This window comes from Megalobrama amblycephala, linkage group LG24, assembly GCF_018812025.1.
Source record: "Megalobrama amblycephala isolate DHTTF-2021 linkage group LG24, ASM1881202v1, whole genome shotgun sequence".
NCBI classification, from domain to species: Eukaryota; Metazoa; Chordata; class Actinopteri; order Cypriniformes; family Xenocyprididae; genus Megalobrama; species Megalobrama amblycephala.
In genome coordinates, this window is record NC_063067.1 from 27684179 (window position 1) to 27704658 (window position 20480).

The 20480-nt window shown below is 37.7% G+C and overlaps 1 protein-coding gene across 1 annotated transcript in view; it reads left to right on the plus strand.

Annotated features, from left to right (window-relative positions):
• LOC125259820 (leucine-rich repeat-containing G-protein coupled receptor 6) overlaps positions 1–20480 on the plus strand; it is a 114049-nt gene that overhangs the window by 61870 nt on the left and 31699 nt on the right.

Consider the following 20480-nt stretch of genomic DNA (forward strand, 5'->3'; position numbering starts at 1 on the left):
CAAAATAAGCGGTGAGAAAACAGCAGTTAAGAAAGCATCAGATCATATCGATGTGGATATATTTGCACCATCTCTGAAATTCAGCAGTCAAGTCACATCATGTTTATTTATATTGCAATTTGTACAATATGTTGCTTTAAAGCAAGCAGCTTTACAGTTTTAAACATGAAAAAAGTGTCGCTTTCAATTAGAATTGCAAATTAATTTTCTACCAGTGTGTTCTTACTCATGTCTGACCTCCACAGACTGAACAGAAGAACATTTCCTCATCAAAGAAGGCAGAGCCTCAGTGCACACCTACCTATTATGTAATCGCCACAGACTAATGGTAGTTTGAAGGTGTATAACAGCCGGAGCTATTTTTCCGGAAAGTTCGCTTTTGGTAGCTCTTTTGAACTCCTGAAACAAACTTCATTTTGGCCTGATTTTGTTCGAAATTACATCATACTGTTTTTTTTCTTCAATTTTTGGCTTCAAAGTGAACACCTGGCCCTGAGTGGCATCCTGCTGACGTGAGACCCTCAGTGCCTAATCCAACATAGGACTTACATTATGAAATGACGCTGGAGCACACCAGGCTGCGATGACCCTTAAGCCCCTCTCTCGCAGGCCCACTCTGACCGTGTAGCCAGCTAAGCCTCAGCATCTGATGTTTTCTTTGCAAATGCTTGTGCAAATCAATGAAAATGTGATGAATACTGCTCTTTCTCTCTACCTCTCCTCTGTTCTCTGGGGCCAAATTTGGAGATGAAAGCCTTGAAAGGTATCATATGAGGAAAAAACCAGCTGCGATTTTAATGTAACCCCCTCAATAGACGCAACCCTGCTTTGGTCCCCATCTCCGATTTTATGACAAGAAGCCAAAAAAACAAAATATAGAGCTCATGTCTCTGGCAGACTTCAGCCTTGGAGGAGTGCAAAAGGTTTTGTTGGTCTCCACTGTCCACTTTCATGTTGTAACGTTTTATGAGACATACTTGTTGCTTTGTGTTGCTTCCAGTGAGGACGTGACTGCAGTGGAGAGGATTTTAATGGTGTTTTGACCCTTTTGAGGACAGAATAACAATGAAGCATGAATGAAAACACTAATACATGGACATAGACAGACAGAAATGAAAACAGACAGACAGACAGACAGACAGATAGACAGATAGATAGATAGATAGATAGATAGATAGATAGATAGATAGACAGACAGATAGACAGACAGATAGATAGATATAAACACAAAGGCCTAAACTTGGCTTCATAAATGACTGAACAACCTTCGTGAGGACACAAACAGTAGTGCAACTGTGATCCAAGTGGAGAAACCATTGGTACATCATAGTTTACGATACAAGGGGAGGTAAATGACAGTGTAGCGTAATTGTCCAAGAAATACAGAGGGGTCCTCAGCAAATTTACTAAACACAAACCACAGCAAAAACACACAAATCACGTCTTGACAATGTTTGGAATTCACATCTGTTTGGTGTATGTTTATATATGTAATTTGTGTATTTTCACACAAAAATTTGTGTTTACATTTCAGCTGCAGTGAAAATCTAGGTAACGAGAAACAGTTTGAGATGAATAAATCTTTTTCAGATCTGTGGTATGCGTGGAGAGGACGGTAGATTTGATTTTAAAGGGACAGTTCATCCAAAAAAATGAAAATTCTGTCATCGTTCGCTCACCCTCATGTCGATTAAACCTGTATGACTTTCTTCCTTCTGTGGAAGTCAATGATCACCAAAACGGTTTGGTTATCAAAATTCTTCAAAATATCTTCTTGTGGCTTCCACAGAAGAAATAACAGAGAATATGAATATTTTAACATTATTTCCAAACTCTAAATTCGATGTTTCCATGCTATGCTTTATTCTACATTTACGAAAAATAACAATTCCACACACAGCCTTGTTAGAGAAGTCATAAAGCTATAAAACTGTCAGAATCTACAAACCAAAAATCCAATCTTCATAAAAGCTGTTTACATTACACATTTTTACAAATTGGCTTTGTGGGAGAATGAAATCACTCCCCTCTCTTTAGGGATGCAGTTACATGACCTGAAGGAGGTGGTAGTGAATCATTTTGATTGACGCCTGTCAGTGCAGGTGACAGCACTGGAGTCACCTACCGCAGAGCGCTGGATGCTTTTCCCACTCTGTCCTGCCATAATAAACCAGAACCCAACCGGCAGCCCAACTCATATGGAGCAAATTACACAGCCTGTGTTGTTATATCCATCAAACACAACCCCCAACACACACACACATGAACACATGGATGGACTCAGTATAGTAATTTGTAACATGTCTTGTTCAATGTGATGGTCGTCAGTTCAATGTGAAGTGATCACAGAGATGAGCTGTATACTCCACACAGACACACACACTTATGAAAAGAGAGAACCACACACAGTGAAATGAGCCGCTGTCTTCACATCAGAGGAAGCTTCTGCCGAGCAGATGAGCAAATACAGACGCGAGATCATATATATTCAGTGTGAAGGCCGATGACATGCATTTAAAATAACACCTTGCGCAAAACGCAAAAAAAAAAAAAAAATGAGCATGACACAGTGTCTGCTTTACACGGCAGTAAGATCAACAGCAAGCTGCCGCAAAATAAATCAAATTCCTGCTATTAGCTGGAAAGTATAACTGCAGGAATCTTTTAAAGTGAATGGTAGATCTCCTTACACACATCAAACGAAAACTTCTTTTGAATATAAATAGGTCTTTTAAAACACACCTAGCAGACACGCAGAATGAAACATGTTCTGGCAGAGTTCGGCGCAGCGCCAAAACTGACACTACTGTATTTTTAGATATCTTTTTTTTTTTTTTTTTTTTTTTTTAATTATACAGCCAAAAAAAAAAAAAAAAAAAAAAAAAAACAGAGCATTAGCACAGAAAACATTGTCTGCACTTTCTTCTTTTTACACATTTTTTTCCCACGTGTAACAGAATGAGGGAAAAGAGGGGAGAAAAAAACAACAACAATTGTGTGAAAAGCATATGTAAATGGTGAAGCATTAATTTGTATGAGTATAAACATATGCATACATAAAACATGCATGCACATATACTTTTTTCATATATGGTTACATGCATAAATGCAAGGAATGACATAAGATCCTTAAACCAAGAGGTCTAGTTGGGGGTGGGGTTGGACTCTTCTAGTGCAAATATAACCATAATTAAACAAAACTATACTTATTTTATCTCCATGCAGCATATATTCTCTGGCTCTGTAGACATCATTGTCCGAGTCTGGTTTGAACTGAACACCATTACTGACAGTTTCTGACATTTTCAGTGCGTGAGATTGTCCCGTTTTGTTGTTGTTGGTATGCCAGAACATGAGCTTTTCAAGCTTGTAAAAAGTGGCATAATAGATTCCCTTTAAATCTGTTCATGAAGAATAATTTTTTAAGGTTAGAGCAGGTGGAATTTTCCTCAAACGTCATATAATGGCTCCACAGAAATGTTGCTTATTGGAGCCTTGTTATTAAATTTACACATTTGGAAGATGCGTGACTTACATTGTATTTGTATTTTGCAGCTCAGGCTCAAATGGAAAAAGCTGCCTATGGCAACATTTATGTAAAATGTTATGTTGGTTGTTGCACATAACATGACTCTTTCAAAGTGAAATGATAGTGGAGTAAAGTTCAGTTTTATCAAAAATAGATAGATGAATGTGAATCTGATAACACTCTACAGTACATTGATCTAAATTGAAAAGATGAAGAGGTTAATGCTCTTTTGAAAATGATAAATCATGTTAGAAAAAATGTACCATCTACACTAACCCCTACGCTAAACCTAACCGATAGTGTTAACAAAAACAAAAGTGATATACAAAGGCATTTGTTCAAGCAACCACACCACTTTAGCTGCTTTTACAAGTCTTTGAGCTCTTTTATCCCGACTTGCGTTTCTTGAGACTCGTACATGAGCGCTTTGCATTGAAGGAGAGCTTCCAAGCAAGTTTATCATGTCAGAAAAGCCAAACACATGGTGCTGATTGAGTGATGCAAATGTCAAAGTTTACAAATCAAGCACTACTGTAAAAGTGTTGAGGTTACATCATAGTATTGTGCAAGGAACCATGTGAAAATAAGTCTTTATTAATCAATATTCTGCCCCTGCAATCACAATTTGTGTGAAAAGGAATACAAGTTGCCTCTATTATTAACTTCAGCTGGAAACTTTTTGGAGTTTTACAGAAATACAGGTAGAGGCATTTTTTCCCAATAAGCCTAGATTGATATTTTATCAATTCATGCATACCTGGTGATCTAAAACCATAGAATTGGTATTGCTAGCATCTTGCTCTAATGTTTGAGCTACTGGAACATGGTGAAATGTACAGAATCAGTCAGACATTTGGACACACCTTTATTATTACTATTATGTCTCTGACCGAGTAATGGCAAGAAACACATTATCTTTAATAAGACATTTACCCCGAGGATTGTTAATAACCATATTGAGGAGTGTTTAAACACATCTCTATGGTCACTGTGCAGTTCAAGCTAAATAAATAACTAGATTTGAGGTTGCCACCCACCTGCTTTTGCAGATGATCTCCTGGGGCGCACCACTCCCCTCTCCTCTCTTTTAATTCCCTTCTTTTCAATCTCTCATTGATCTTTAATCCCTGTCATTAAGCATTCATTTAACACTTGTGAGTGAAGCGTGATTAAACCATCTTTAGGGTTCTGGGTTTGTTTTATATCCTGTAATTAATGAAGGATAATTGGAGCGAGTGCAGACCGGAGGACAGAGAAGCTTACAGACATCAAAACAAAAGCTTCCGCGTCAGCATTATAGCACATCTGCTTTAATAACTGAGCTTAATATCAGACTGTACTGTATCCTCTCCTGTATTTGGCACATTTCCACAATACAGTGATGACGGGACCTCGATTTATTACACATATTACAGTTACTTTACATCTCTGTCTGAAAAATATGGCTGGGCAAAAACATTTTAAAGAGTTTTACTTGAGCAGGCAGATCAAACGAGCATGTTTGAGTTTGTTGTGCTTTAATTTGTGATTAACTGAAATCAGATGGCTTGTTGCGAGATGAAAATCTTACTTTCGTTTTCGTGGTCTAGCTGTAAGCCAATGGTAGCTTTAAGTCATGCACTGTTTGCAATGTGTGCCTCTGAAGTAACACGCCGTCGACCTTAAAGGGGTCGTATCGTGAGCAATCACATTTTCCTTGATCTTTTGAGATATAAGTATTATGAAAACACAGTGTAACTTTTAAAACTTCAAATGTCTATGATGTTCAATGCTCAACGCATGACAGTCCACATTTACACATCAGTGACGCCTATTCCTATTGGATGATCAGAAACTTAAGCAACCCAGTCATGGCGAGGAAAAATTAAGAAGAAAGTTGGAAAGATATTTCTCAACAACGATTATGAATGTGCCAGAAAATGAATACCTTATTTAGAAAGGCACAGTTAAGAACCTAAAAATGAGTAAGGCATTTTACTGAATAATAGGAAAGATATTTGTTACACTGATCCATTAGACAATCACAAAATTAAACTGATATTTTAATCAACATATATAAAATTACACAGTCTGTGTAGCCCGGGGGGTTCAAAGTCAAAAACAGTGGGCCTTCACTTCTGGCGTGAATGGAAATGTCATTTCATGAATGTAATTGGCCTATGTGATTTAATAATGTAATATGTGTTGCATCAATATGAATATGAAATGGAATGCACCAAAACATTTCTTGAATAAAATATTTTGTGGTACAGACAGATCCCTTCGTCCACCAATTTAGGTGCCCCTTAAAAGAGATTTAAACTCGCAATTCAGAAAAAAGTCAGAGTTGTGAGATTTTAACTCAAAATTGTGAAATTTAAATTGTGAGATTAGTCGCAATTACCTTTTTTATTTATTTCTTTGCAGATTTTTTTTTTTTTTTTTTTTGGCCTAATGCACAGATCATATGTCACTGATACACATCTGATTTACTAGCAACTTTGGACACACAAATTTTAATAAAGAATATAATTGTTTCGGTCGGGAACAACAAATCGATTTAGTGAACGAATCAAAAAACCGGAGCCCCGCACATAACACGCAAGGAAATAAAATTAAATCGTGCACAAGATCGTGTTACTAATTCGTTCCCTCGATTTACTAAATCGTGCGCACGTTTTAATAAATCGTTTGTTCCCTCGATTTATAAAACATGCACATGATTTATAAATTTTGAAAAAAAATAGGCTTTTCATTTGGCTGGACATACAACGTTTTAAAGGGTTAGTGTGGCGACCAGGGCGGGCGAAGCCGTGAGGGAACGGCGCGAGGCCGGTGGCGCGAGAGTTAATGAGCTTCACCTGGGAGGCGCACCGCCCTTGAGTCTCTCACGGAGGAGCTCCGGAAGCATAAAAGGAGGAGCGACAACAGTGAAGGATGAGAGAGGACCAGGGTTCATTTTAAAACTGTGCTAGGATCCCTACTAAAAGTGTACGTATGCGCAAAAGCTGATTCTGCGTACGCACAAAAAAAATCAGATTTATAAAACCATGCGTACGCCAGAACCTGCGCACAAATCCCTTTATAAATCCCAGTCAGCGGAAATTGTGCGTACGTGCATCTCCACCCTGTCTCCTCCCCGAAATCACCGTATATGGAGCTTACGACGCCTAGTTTTACTAGCATAACCTCATCTGCATATCTTTCCATCACGTTCCCAACCACGTGACACCATGGTTAACACCTCAAAGTACAAGACATTGGAAAATATTAGATATGGACTATAAACATTTGTGCCATACACTACATTGATAAAGATCATCCAAATCCTCTTTAGTTTTAGAATAAATATATCAAAATATCCATAAAAACAAAATTGTATAAAATACTTCAGATAAAGTTTTGAATAGAGTTGATTCATTCATTTCCACTGGCCAAATAGTATTTGAATAGTTTTAAACAATTCAAATCAAATTTATGCAGTTTTGCGAGAGGTGAACATATCTTTTAGGAAGTTTATAGGCTATTTTTAGTGAAACAGATTGGCCTACTTATTTATTGCGGTAAATACAATTGCGACTCGGCGGCCGACAAATGATTTTAAAAAGAAAACATGCAAATCTTACCGTTTTCCTCAAATTATATCCTTCAAATGGTAATTGTTTGAGATCCTACACTACATCAAACCTCCTGAGCTTGGCTGTACAGTAAGATATCATTGACCTATTCAAACTGGACAACGGACCGTTCGACCACCGAATCCAGCAGTGTCTTCCATAATATCGAAGTTAAGTGTGCTCACTGATCGTCAAAAAAAATATTTTGTCTAACATCTGCAGTTTAGTTTAAAGAGGAATTATTGGCTCCCAGCGCTCCTCGCTGTCATAAAACAGCGTGTCACTGGAAAAGTGATCGAAAGTAGCACATCTACTATCTCAATTCATATCACTTTTGTCTCCAGAATGTGCGTACGCACGGCTCAAAGTTTGCTTAAAGGTGGCACATTCTCCCGCAAGTTTGTTTTTATAGATCACAACCTTTGCGCGGGACTGGCGTAGCACGCTTCCAGCCCGTTTTGTGCGTATGCACGCTTTATAAATGAGACCCCAGGCCTGGACTTTATTTTATGTTTTATTATGTTTGTGTGGCCGGCAGACGTCCGCGAGGGTCTGTCGGCATTACTTTCGTTTTGTTCTTTGTTTATTTTATTAAAGATTATTGTTTTAACGTTCGCCGGTTCCCGTCTCCTTCTTCCCGTACATACGAACTGTGTTACAGTTAGTTCACCCACAAATGAAAATAATGCCATTTATTACTCACCCGTAAGGCCTTTATTCATCTTCGGAACACAAATTAAGATATTTTTGATTAAATCCGATGGCTCAGTGAGGTCTGCATTCACAGCAATGACATTTCCTCTCTAAAGATCCATAAAAGTACTAAAAACATATTTAAAACAGTTCATGCGAGTTCAGTAGTTCTACCTTAATATTATAAAGCGACGAGAATATTTTTTGTGCGCCAAAAAAAACAAAATAACGACTTTAACAATATAGTGATGGGCCGATTTCAAAACACTGCTTCTGAGCTTTGCGAATCGAATCAGTGACTCGAAACGCCAAAGTCAAGTGATTTCAGCAGTTTAGTCATTTGATAGGAGATCCGAGTCACTGATTCGATTCGTAAAGCTCCGAAGCAGTGTTTTGAAATCGGCCCATTATTTTCATTTTTGGGTGAACTAACCCTTTAATTCCTGACCATACCCAATTTTATCCTAATTCAGATACAGAAACATAATTTTGTCATTTCAACAGATACATAAAAATATATACTTTTTTTGCAGGGGTGTAAAGTATTTTAGTAAATATAATTAGTTACTGTACTTAAGTATCTTTTCAGCTGTTTTACTATCAAAGATATTAGCAACTTTGACTATATTTTTGAATAAGTATATGTACTCTTTACTCCAATACATTTGTGATGAGCAATGTAATTACTAGTTACATTTGGCATGGCACCTAACTTTTTCTGCAGCAGTTTATTTCTGCTACTAAAGAAGTGATATCACTATCTACAGGGCATTGCATGTACTATATCTTGTGTGTTTTGCCCTTACTCACCCAAACTTGTCAACAAGGCTACTTTACATGAATGTGTGCATTAGCAGGTAGTTGTGAATTTTTAAGATGTGGACATAACTGCAGCAGGTAACGAGGCCGAAACCAGCAAGTCCAGTGCAAGTAGGCTTTGACTATTTAATTTCACTTAACATTATTTTATATATATCTCAATAAACAAAAAAAAAAAAACAACTAATAATTCAAGCTTAAATTATTTTAAAAATGTGATGGCCTCTTGAAAAGAATGGCCCAAAGGCAACCATTTTCATCTTTATTTTACTTTAGATAAAATCTCCTCCTATAATTTTCCGTAGATATTGTCAGAACAAAATATCTGCAAATCGAGAGCTCTGTGCAGATGTCTTTCATCAGACAGTGGTTTGATATTACAGTCACAATGTCAGACACAGATAAACACACTTAGATTAGCACCTACGTAAAAACCCACACCCTGCCCATGTGTTTGCAGATAACCTCTTCTCCTTTCTCTTCTTTTCTCTCATCTTTTCTTAATCAAAGATAACTGCCACCTGGAAAGATTAGCTATCAAAATGCCTTTCACATGTGGCCAACTACATTTTTCACCTCACCCCAGCTACCCTCATTTTGATTCTCTTTAGTAACCAAAACATGGTATCACATTTAGCTGAGCTGATTTTCATTGTACCATGACTCAAACTGTCTGGATATCTTTGACACTTTATTTCAGATTAGTCTGAATGTTTTTGATCCCTTCATGGATTCTTTTAAATATTAGATGTAGCTTATATGCGAATATTTCTTATAATATAATTAGATATATTTGTAAAGCTAAATGCTACATTTTTATTGTGTTCCAGCACTAGTCAAAACGTTTGGACACACCTGTTACACTTTTTTTCAATGGTCAACTTTAGAAATTCTACTAAATATGAGTAACTTGTCAACTTCATGTCAACTAAATTAGTCATTTAGATATTAGTAGACTGTAGTAGACTGTTAGTTAGAGTTAGAAGAATAAGGGGTTTGGGTTAGTAGAATAAGGTTGACGTAGTTGCAAAGTTACTTAGAGTCGGTAGAATTTCTGTTGGAGGAGCACCAAAATAAAAGAGTTAGCAGATATTAGGCAGACAGTCTACTTCTTAAGTAATTTACTTGTCAACACTGACTGTAGTTAGCTAACTACAAACTAGCAGTGTAGCTTGACTGCAATTCAACTACTTTCAAATATGAGTACCTTGGAGCTTGGGAAACTACAGTTTAAAAATAGCTTCCACAACACTGGCTTGTGAAATCAAAGTTAGGACATTTGGTATGGGGAATCGGTCTTAAAGGGTTGGTTCACCCAAAATTGAAAATCATGTCATTTATTACTCACCCTCATGTCATTCCAAATTCGTAAGACCTTTGTTCATCTTTGGAACACAAATTAAGATATTTTTGATGAAATCTGTGACCTCCGATAGGCTGCAACGCTATTTCCACTTTCAAGGCCCAGAAAGGTAGTAAAGACATCGTTAAAATAGTTCCATGTGACTACAGTGGTTCAACCTTAAATGTTATGACATGACGAAAATACTTTTTGTGCGCAAAAACAAAACAAAAATAACATCAGAATTTGACGTGTTATTCTCATCGCTTCTTAACATTAAGGCTGAACCACTGTAGTCACGTGGACTATTTTAACAATGTCTTTACCACCTTTCTGGGCCTTCGAAAGAGGTAATAACCTCAGAAGGTCAGTAATAAGGTCAGAAAGCTCTTGGATTTCAACAAAAAAATATCTTAATTTGTGTTCCTGAAGATGAACAAAGGTTTTACGGGTTTGGAACGACACGAAGGGTGAGTAATTAAAGACAGAATTTTCATTTTTTGGTTAAACTATCCCTTTAACCTGTTAACCGTCATGAGTGCGCCTGACACGCTGAAGCTTCTTTGTTTAAATTAGCTCAAATTTACTGTTAGATATAATGTAATTACCTTGACAAACTATACATTATTAAAAAGATCTAAGACTCAAGCTTCAATTTTTAATCTCGGTTTTACTCTCAATATAGTATAGTGACTGTTATTTGTTAATACGCGTCAAGAGTTATGAATATAAAAAACGGATTGTTACATTTTCATTGAAATATGAGCATCAGCCTCAGCCACTGAGAAAAAACTCGTGCGAGATCGTCATGAAAACAACTCGACAAAATAACATCCCTCAGGGCTTTTAGCTTAAAAGCATGCACATTTTGAGAAATATTGATGGATTCTCATACGTTTATGTCCAATTTTCTATACAAGAGGAGTAATATTTATTCAATTTTTACCCCAAATGTGCTGTTGTCCTTATTACGAGCGCTGGATACTCTGATCTACTGTGTTTTCAAGTCATACCTGCAGCCGGAGGGCGCTCTGTGCACATTTAGTCCACAAATGGACTCAAGTGAAGGACAGGACCATGTGACATTCCAGGAACTAACAGAGGCTTCCAGAGATCGCTAAAACCATGGATATAACATGCAGATCGACACTTTTGAAAATAATAAATACACGATTGAGACGATATGTGGGTTATCTGTGTTCTTCACGCCTGTCGGGTATTCATAATAATATATTTATAATGCAATGCTAATCGAGATAGCTTTTCTCATTGTGCAGAACAGCATAAAATAATATATTTTCTGTCTGATTTTTGATCCAAAGCCAAATCACATCACAGAAGGTTATTTAAAACACTCAACTTGTAAGTTTCTAGCAAAAACATGATTTTAATCTTATAAATTGTCGTTTTTTGTTGGATGTGCTAAGCTAACATGCTAACGAGCCCAGAGATGCACCTGTTCTGAGCAAATGTAACGCAAATAAATAATTTTGAATTGTAAAGCTCACCGATTTTTTTTTTTTCTTCTTCTTTTTTTCCCCAAGAAGGGTCATTAGATCCAGTTTCAAAGAAGGTGAAGTGAGAAGTTTGGTGATTAAATCTTCTTGAATAGAACATTGTCAGTAATTATAATAAAGACAAAAGAAAAGAATAATTAGAGCCATAAGCAGGCCTGGAGAGGTGTGAATGTGTGCAGGGCAGACTGAAACTGAATAGGGCAGTTAGCACCACATAACAAACCAGGCAATATACTTGAATAGATGCTTAGATGATGACAATAAACATCAGTTGACATTTTAGAGTCTTCTCAAAATAAAATCACATGACATGGTCTTGAAAAACATTTAATAAAACTCAGAGTTTTAGACTTATCATCTTCAGATTTGAAATATAACATGGTCAGACATGTGGCTTTAGCTGCAGTGCATTTCTAGATTGCTGCAAGGCCTACTTCACTTTTATTTCCATAAAGATATTTCATAAAAATACATTTCTAATAACTTTTCAAAACTTTGAAGCTATTTTTAACTATTTTTTTCATTGTGACAATAATAAACTTTATAATAAACTGCAAAGTGTCTGCTTTCAAATGAGACCTTACTTACGCTTTTAGTGCAAAGGGTTCATGAACTGTATCCGTTTTAGTTTGGGTATGTCATTTCTTGGGATTTTCCAAAAGCGGGGGTGCTGGTTTGTTAACCTGTTGGTTAACTCTAATCTGTTTTCTTCAAATGTTAATTTTTTGTTACTTTATGTATGATAGCATAGACATATTACAGGATTTTTGTTATCTTTCTTCCCACATGGGACAGAGCAAGAGCCCTGTGATAAAGATCTGTGTAAATGCCAATCCAATTTTTTTACGAGAGAATCAAAAAGGGGCCGTGTGCAGCCTATTTCCGCACAGGTCAGAGTTTATAGTGATGATGAATACATATTCGAGAAGACAAGGTCACTTTCAGGGAGCTGGCGAGGGTTTGAATTTCAAAGCCAGAGGAAGTACAGTCACAACGTGTACATTTTTCCATTTGCAGATCCTCCTCAGGCCAGGATCCAATCGAAAATGATTTAGCTATAGAAATGTTTTCCATTGTGCTATGAAACTGATATCGTAGGAAACTGCATTGCAAATAATATGACCTGGTTCTTAGGGTTTTAAAGCCAATGATATTTTCACCAGTCAGGAGAAATCTTCAGATTCAGCTGTTCAGTAATGCAATACATATGTGGTAATTTGTTTAAGTAATCATTATTTATGCAGGTTTATATTTGCCATTGTCTCGCGGCACGCTTGCGGTAAATGCAAAAATAAATAATTTAATATGTAGACAATGAAACTGAGCTCTTTTAAAATGCCTCAAGCCATAGCATGTAGGCCGCATTCCAGAAAAGGATGAAAAAACAACAAAAAACAAATGGAGTTTCATTTTTGGATGACATAATGCAATGTGTCAATAAATTCTGTCCTGTTTGATTATGGATGAGCAGGGTCAGAAGAAATTGACATTTTTATAACACTGAATGAGGGGGAAATCTGCTGAATGGATTTCAACATGGTGGAATATTTTAAACAGACCTCAGACAATGACACTCTCATTGCTAGCTGCAGTCCTAATCAAATTAACCAAAACGTTTGAAGCTAAACTGGCATTTTTTGTTTTAAAATACTATAAGCGAGCCATTCATAACTTACAGTAAGCATCCTGACCAGCCCAACATAGAAACATTGTTTCTACCAGTGGTGAGTGTTTTGGGGTAGGGCTATTAGTTTTTGCGACCAATGGCAGGCAGTGGGAGTGTTCGGGAAACCTGTTTGTAAACAATAATTAATTCCATTTCGTGTCACTAGTGTTGCAGAAATGACTCACTTTTGCTAATAAATGACTGCATGGGATTTACAATTTTGTGAATGACAGGTGTTGCAATTTTACTGAAATCTCACAGAAGCATTTTACCTAGTTTTTCCAGTGTAAATACCATGTGGATGAGGAAAACATTTTCCAATTCAATTTACTCACTGATACATCCAAGGGATGAGGGAAAAGGAGAATACATTAAGAGTTCCACCAGTCCCATCAAGGCCTTTTTTTTTTTTTTCTTCCCTGCTAACAATTCTTCTCTGAAACTAACTGAAATTACCTCTTCACGGACAAACCAAAATTAAAAAAAAAGACAAGTATGATTAAAGTTTCATGGTATTTTGGCCCCCAATGAGGCATCTAACAGAAGACAGATGTGCTGCAGGGGGCCTAACACTAACCAGCCATCCTAGAGTGCTTTGCCTCTGACTTGTGCTGCTTGTTGTCAACACAGCTTTCAGTGGTCTAATGACAACAGCCAGCCTCCACCTTTTTACACACACTATCTGCGACGCAGCCGATTCTCGTAAACTACTCCCAATAAACATGCGGTTGCCGCTTTATGAGGTCGCAATTGATGCTAAAAACGGATTGGAACTGCAACAGTGGAGCTGTTAGTAGGTTGTGATTACGCTTTTTGACAACCAAATGTGTCCTCACACTTAATTTCAACAAACATCTGTGGTAAAAGTTGCAGTATGAAAAGGCTCAGCTCACACTTCATCTGATGGAGGCTTTTATTGTTTGGTCTGATTTGGACAGATGCTAGAGAGATCTCACACTACAGCAAGTAAATATGCTTTGTGTAACTTGCATCCAACTAAATGCATTAATTCTCTTTTGAAAAAGTGTTTTTGAGTTTTACACCATTTGGTCTGAGGATCAGTTTAGAAGTGAAACCCAAATGTATTGAAGCTTTTGAAATGGTTGCCACCAATAGCATATTTTTCTCATTCATCATTCATTGATTCTTTGTAGAGGAATGGAGTGTTGAGGGCAGTTTGGGCAATTTTGGACTGAGAGCAAAGACTAGTAGGCTGGCATGGGTTATTATGGAAGGGTTCAAAGAGTTTCTGTTTAATATGTTGTCTCTAAGGCTGTTTTCACACTTGGTTTGATTGTTTGGTCTGAACCTGAGCTTGATTCCAGTCCCCTCCTACTGATTCCACTAGTCTCTTTTTGCATTGTACTTTTGGGTTTTAATTGTTGTAGTATGTGTAGTATTAGATCTCTGGCATCTGTCCAAATCATTAATGTGAGTACCACTTGAGCACTATCGGCTAATGACTCACGACAAGAACATGTAAGCTTCACTGCTTCATTCTCAAAAGGCATTTTATTCGGAGATAGGCACCAAAAAGAAATAAATATTATAAATGTGACTGCAGCTGCAGTTTAGCACAGACTGTGTTTGTATCAACTACAAATAATACCAGAGTTCACATTAATCAAACCAGAAAATATTTTCATGTGAATTCGTCCTGCGATGTGCTAGAGCACACAATGTTCAGAAGACCAATATTGCACCAACCAAATGAAAGAAAGTCCAACTTCAAACAGGTCCGCATCAAAATCTCTAGGTGGGCCACTGTCCTGCAGAGTTCATCTCCAACCCAAATTAAACACACCTCAACCAGTTAATCAAAGTCTTCAGTATTATAGGTGTGTTGGGGCAAGTTGAAAGTAAAATCTGCAGGGCATTGGAACTCCAGGAGCAGGATCGGACATCCCTTCTCTAGCGAGAAAGTGTGGAGCGCCAAGTGCAACCTAACTAATGTTGTGGACTGAATTATAGGCCCTGTTTACAGCTGGTTTTAAAGGTGCCCTAGATTCAAAATTTGAATTTACCTCGGCATAGTTGAATAACAAGAGTTCAGTACATTGAAAAGACATACATTGAGTTTCAAACTCCATTGCTTTCTCTTTCTTATGTAAATCTAATTTGTTTAAAAGACTTCCGGAAAACACGCGGATCTCAACATAACACAGACTGTGACGTAACAGTCGGGGTGTACGCCCCAATATTTGCATATGCCAGCCCATGTTCCCAACATTATGAAAGGCATTAGACAAGGGCAGCCAGTAACGTCTGGATCTGCACAGGTGAATCAACAGACTAGGTAAGCAAGAACAACAGCGAAAATGGCAGATGGAGCAATAATAACTGACATGATCCATGATAGCATGATATTTTTAGTGATATTTGTAAATTGTCTTTCTAAATGTTTCGTTAACATGTTGCTAATGTACTGTTAAATGTGGTTAAAGTTACCATTGTTTCTTACTGAATTCACGGAGACAAGAGTCGTCGCTATTTTCATTTTTAAACAGTCTGTATAATTCATAAACACAAATTCATTCTTTATAAATCTCTCCAACAGTGCAGCATTAGACGTTAGCCATGGAGCACAGCCTCAAACTCATAGAGAATCAAATATAAACATCAAAATAAATACTTTACTCACATAATTCGAAGCATGCATACAGCATGCATGACGAACATCTTGTAAAGATCCATTTGAGGGTTATATTAACTGTGTGAACTTTGTAAATGTGCTGTAATATAATAGAGAGCTCGTGTGGCAGGGAGCACGCGAATTAAAGGGGCGGCGCGCTGAAAAAAATCAGTGCATAGTTAATGATGCCCCAAAATAGGCAGTTAAAAAAATTAATTTAAAAAAATCTATGGGGTATTTTGAGCTGAAACTTCACAGACACATTCAGGGGACACCTTAGACTTATATTATATCTTGTGAAAAAGCATTCTTGGGCACCTTTAAGATGTGTTTTGGTCGATCGGATCAGAAGTAGATAAGGCAGACACATTTCTGTTTACACCTGGTGTTTTACTCTGTCACTTTTGTCCACTTTCGACCACTTCTGTCCTGATTTTCTTCAAGGGGAGGGTCTATGGACGGGTAAATGTATATGATTTTTCTGATCTTTCTATCTAATGGACAAAATAAGCTCACACAATTTATATATGAAGATGACCGGAGACGACAGAAAAACATATAGAGAGCATCGGATTTCATATCTGCTCTGACAGCCGCTAGACCGGCCGAGCGCTGTGTGTCCATGTTAGAAATCAGGAATGGTGAGAGAACATTGTGCTTTTCATCTTTAATTGAGTCTTCAGCTGACAAAGTTTAAATCCCATCTGGCTAGTGCCCATAATGTTTCCTTGTTGGGTCAGTAGGCGGTCTTTAGTGGCTGTTCGAACACAGTCGACCACATGAGCGTTTACACTACAAAAGCAATCCATTCGAATGCATTTTCGACTACCTGTGGAAGTGGTCGAGAGTGGACAAGCTGAAAACATTTTAGACCCCGTTTGCACCTGTATTTAGGCCCAATCCCAATTCTACCCCTTACCCCTTCCCCTTTGTTTCGCGCATTCACGTGAAGGGGTAGGGGTGTCCCAATTCTCATTTGGTTGGAGGGGAAGGGGTAGGGGGAAGGGCCAGGTAGCCCTTCAAACGAAGATTTTTCGGGACCACACTTCAGACGAAGGGGTATGATAAATTTCCAACATGGCCGACCGAGCGCGCAAAGAGACCCATAAATGCAAGTATTTTTTTACGGTAAACAGTATTTTAGTAATAAATAATCACTTGTTTTATGTTGCCTTTAATCTTGTGTTCATGTATACGGTTATGTTCTCCGAAAAAAGATTTGTTAAAAATCGCTATGAAAAAAGTTCGCTAATGTTTTTTATTTTATGATAGTTCCACAACATATTTTTTTATATTTTATTGAAACCCGTGTTGATTTGACAACATAAATTCAAATCCGGTGGCAGCTTGTCTTTTTGCCGCATGCCTGATTAATGCATTGTTTTGTTGTGGTTACGTCCATAAATACGTGTACGTTACATGATATAAACAAAAAGTGCATTCAGTTTGCGTGCTTATTCAGTATTGTATGTAGCTGTCGCCCAAGCAACAGAGATCACTACAGCTATCGATGGCATCTTAGAAGTGTGTGATAAACATTGGCGCATCTATGACGTAGGAGCTAGCGACGACTTATGATGACATGTAACGGTCTAGTAGTGGTGTCCCATTTCTTAGGGGAATATTTTCAGCCCTACCCCTTGACACTCTGTTTCAAGGGGGCAAGGGGAAGGGGTAGGCGTAGGGGTAAGGGGAAGGGGAAGGGGTATAAAATAGAATTGGGATTGGGCCTTAGTGTCATCCACTAGTGTCAAACAAACCACATCTTAATACCAAGTGTAAACAGGGCCTTACATGGCATGAAATACAGTATTTCATGACAAAATGCAGTTACACTTTAATGTATTTCATAGAAAGACAGACAAAAGCCATTTGCATTTTGTCGACTGAAATGTAAAGTCAGCATTCCATTTTGTGCACAAAATTCCAATGCCAATACTGATTTTAAACATGAAATCCACATACCCCCAGTTTTACAGACAAGGCTTAAGCCTAGTCTTAGACTAAAATGCATGTTTGTACGCCCATAATTGAACTAAGGCCTAATCCTGGCTTAATCTAAGCACTTTCTGTGACACGAGGCCACAGTTTCCTTCCATTTTGTGCACACCTTCTATTGAGTGATGAAATGCAACTGGCTTTTGTCTTTCTGTGTATAAAATGCATCAAAGTGAAACTGAGTTTTCATATTAAAGAAATCTCATTTGTAATTTCCGTTCCTATGGCCAGCAAGATTCAACTTTGAACAAGATTGTACAAACATTCTTAATATTCATTATGATACACTCATCATTCCAGATATTTCTCAGAAGAATATAAAACATGTTGACACAAGTGACTTAGGAAAATTAGCATTAGAGCCATGTTTGTCTGTAATGTGAGAGAATACATAAAGCAGAGAGCTCCAGTGTTTAGATACATGACTGAATTATAACAAGGGATAAAAGTTGACCGCAGAGCTGGCACAAGCTTTCAGCAGAACAGCTTGCTGGGGTACGTGCCTGAAACCTCATCCGACACGCATGTGAAACCATCACTGGCCTATTTACATGGGGTGAACCGCTAAGCTTCGCAGCCTCCAAATCTGACACTTTTATTTTTGCCTTCTCCAGCCCCTCCATTCCCCTTCTTTATTTCCCTCTGTCTCTCGCCCTGCGCAAAACAAATGTTTGTGAAAGAGTGGCGGCACACGGTCTTACCAGAAATAGAGTCTACGGATGGGAGTGTGGTCTGGCACAACATGAAGTGATAGCCATTAAAAACCTCAGAGACTGCATGGCTCAATGATGGAAGACGGTGGTGTGTGTGAGAGAGCATAAGGGAGTGTGTGAAGATCTGTCAGACCTTGTCATGGACCCAGTTCTGGGTTTTGTTGTTCTGTTTTCTGGGCTAGTGTCACCCCTAATGTGCCTGTATACAACACGGTTGTTGCTTTGCCAGAGCTGTCATACCCATCACATTAGCTAAGCTGACTTACATGCTAAACATTGGCCGCGATTCTCAAAAATTTCATCTTGTCACACAAAAAGAACCATTTGGCGTACAGGAGGAGACTGAGGCTGCTCCGGCAGGATGGAGGGATTTTGAGGCAAAGCAGTTTGGAGGTATGGGTGGTCCTGTTTAGGCTGTCATGACTCCTTGTGAGGCTTCGACAGACTTTCCTCAAACTCTGCCACCCAGGAAAAAACAGGCACGAACGCTTATTAAGTGATTTGTTTGATAAACAAATTGATTAGTCCGGATGGGTGAGCCTACAGCTGCTTGATATTTGCACTGACTCTCCCTGGGAACGTCTTTCCCATGTCTCAGATAATTTCAGAGGTATCAGCTATGATGTTCTGCTTGGCTGTGGCTGCATACGAATTATACGCCGATTTTCTGACGGGTCATCTTTTGAAATCGTGATAGATAATTCAAGGGATGATTTGTTGAAATCCTTGCTAAGCAACTTAAATTGGATTTTGGCACCAATAGCCCAACTATGGCACTGAACGCATAATGTTGCTTTGATTATGATTCGAACATGATTTCGTTAAACATATTTAAGCCTTTCATGCATAAAGGGTTGCTACAGTGGACAGCTATTCAAAAAGCAACTTTCTTGCATATGCATGGGTTTTTGGCAAGTTGTTGTATGTGGATTTTTTTTCTTCTCCAAACAAAGATGGCCGACAGCCAGTCAGAAATCCCAAGTTGTTCGGGAATATCCATTCACTCCTTCTATCTAGGAGACTCTTGCAGGTAAGAAAAATTGTAACATCAAGTAACATCTAAGGAATCATGTCACTGTTAAATTATCCAAGTATTGATTTTAGATTGGGTGGAAATTCTGATTAATCATCTATCCACTAAATTGGACATCATGCATCACTAGCTATATTTCAGCTATATTACAATTCATATTGTTACGGTGACTGTTGTTCTTGAAAATACTTCATCTAACTTAGTAAATAAATATATCTGTGTTCTTACGTAATGCGCAGTTCAAAAAAGTAATCCGATTATGTAATGCATGTCACTTGTAATGCGAAACTTGTTACATCAACAAACTGATTACATAATGCACATTACTTGTAACGCATTACTCGTTACATAAAAAAGTAATCTGATCATGTCAAGCATGTTACTTGTAATGCTTTACTTCGTTACATCAAAAAGTAAATGCACGTTACTTGTAATGAATTACTTTACTCGTTACATCAAAAAATAATCTGATCATGTCATGCATGTTACTTGTAATGCTTTACTCGTTACATCAAAAAATAATCTGATTACGTAATGCAGGTTACTTGTAATGTTACTTTAATCATTACATCAAAAAGTAATCTGATCATGTCATGCATGTTACTTGTATTTCTTTTCTCATTACATCAAAAAAAGGTAATCTGATTGCATAATGCACGTTACTTGTAATGCATTGCTTTAATCGTTACATCAAAATGTAATCCGATTACTTAATGTGTTACTTCCAACACTGCTCATTTCAGATGAGACTGAAAACACCTGATCGGTAGTTTTTCCACAGACTGAAAACACCTGATCGGTAGTTTTTCCACAGTCTGAAAACACCAATAGATCAATGTAGATTTCAGTGTGAGGTTTTCTCAGAGAGGTAGAGCTATGGTAGAAATGTGTCTATTTTGAACATAATTATCAGCTAATAAAGGTAAATCGTCATAACTCTGG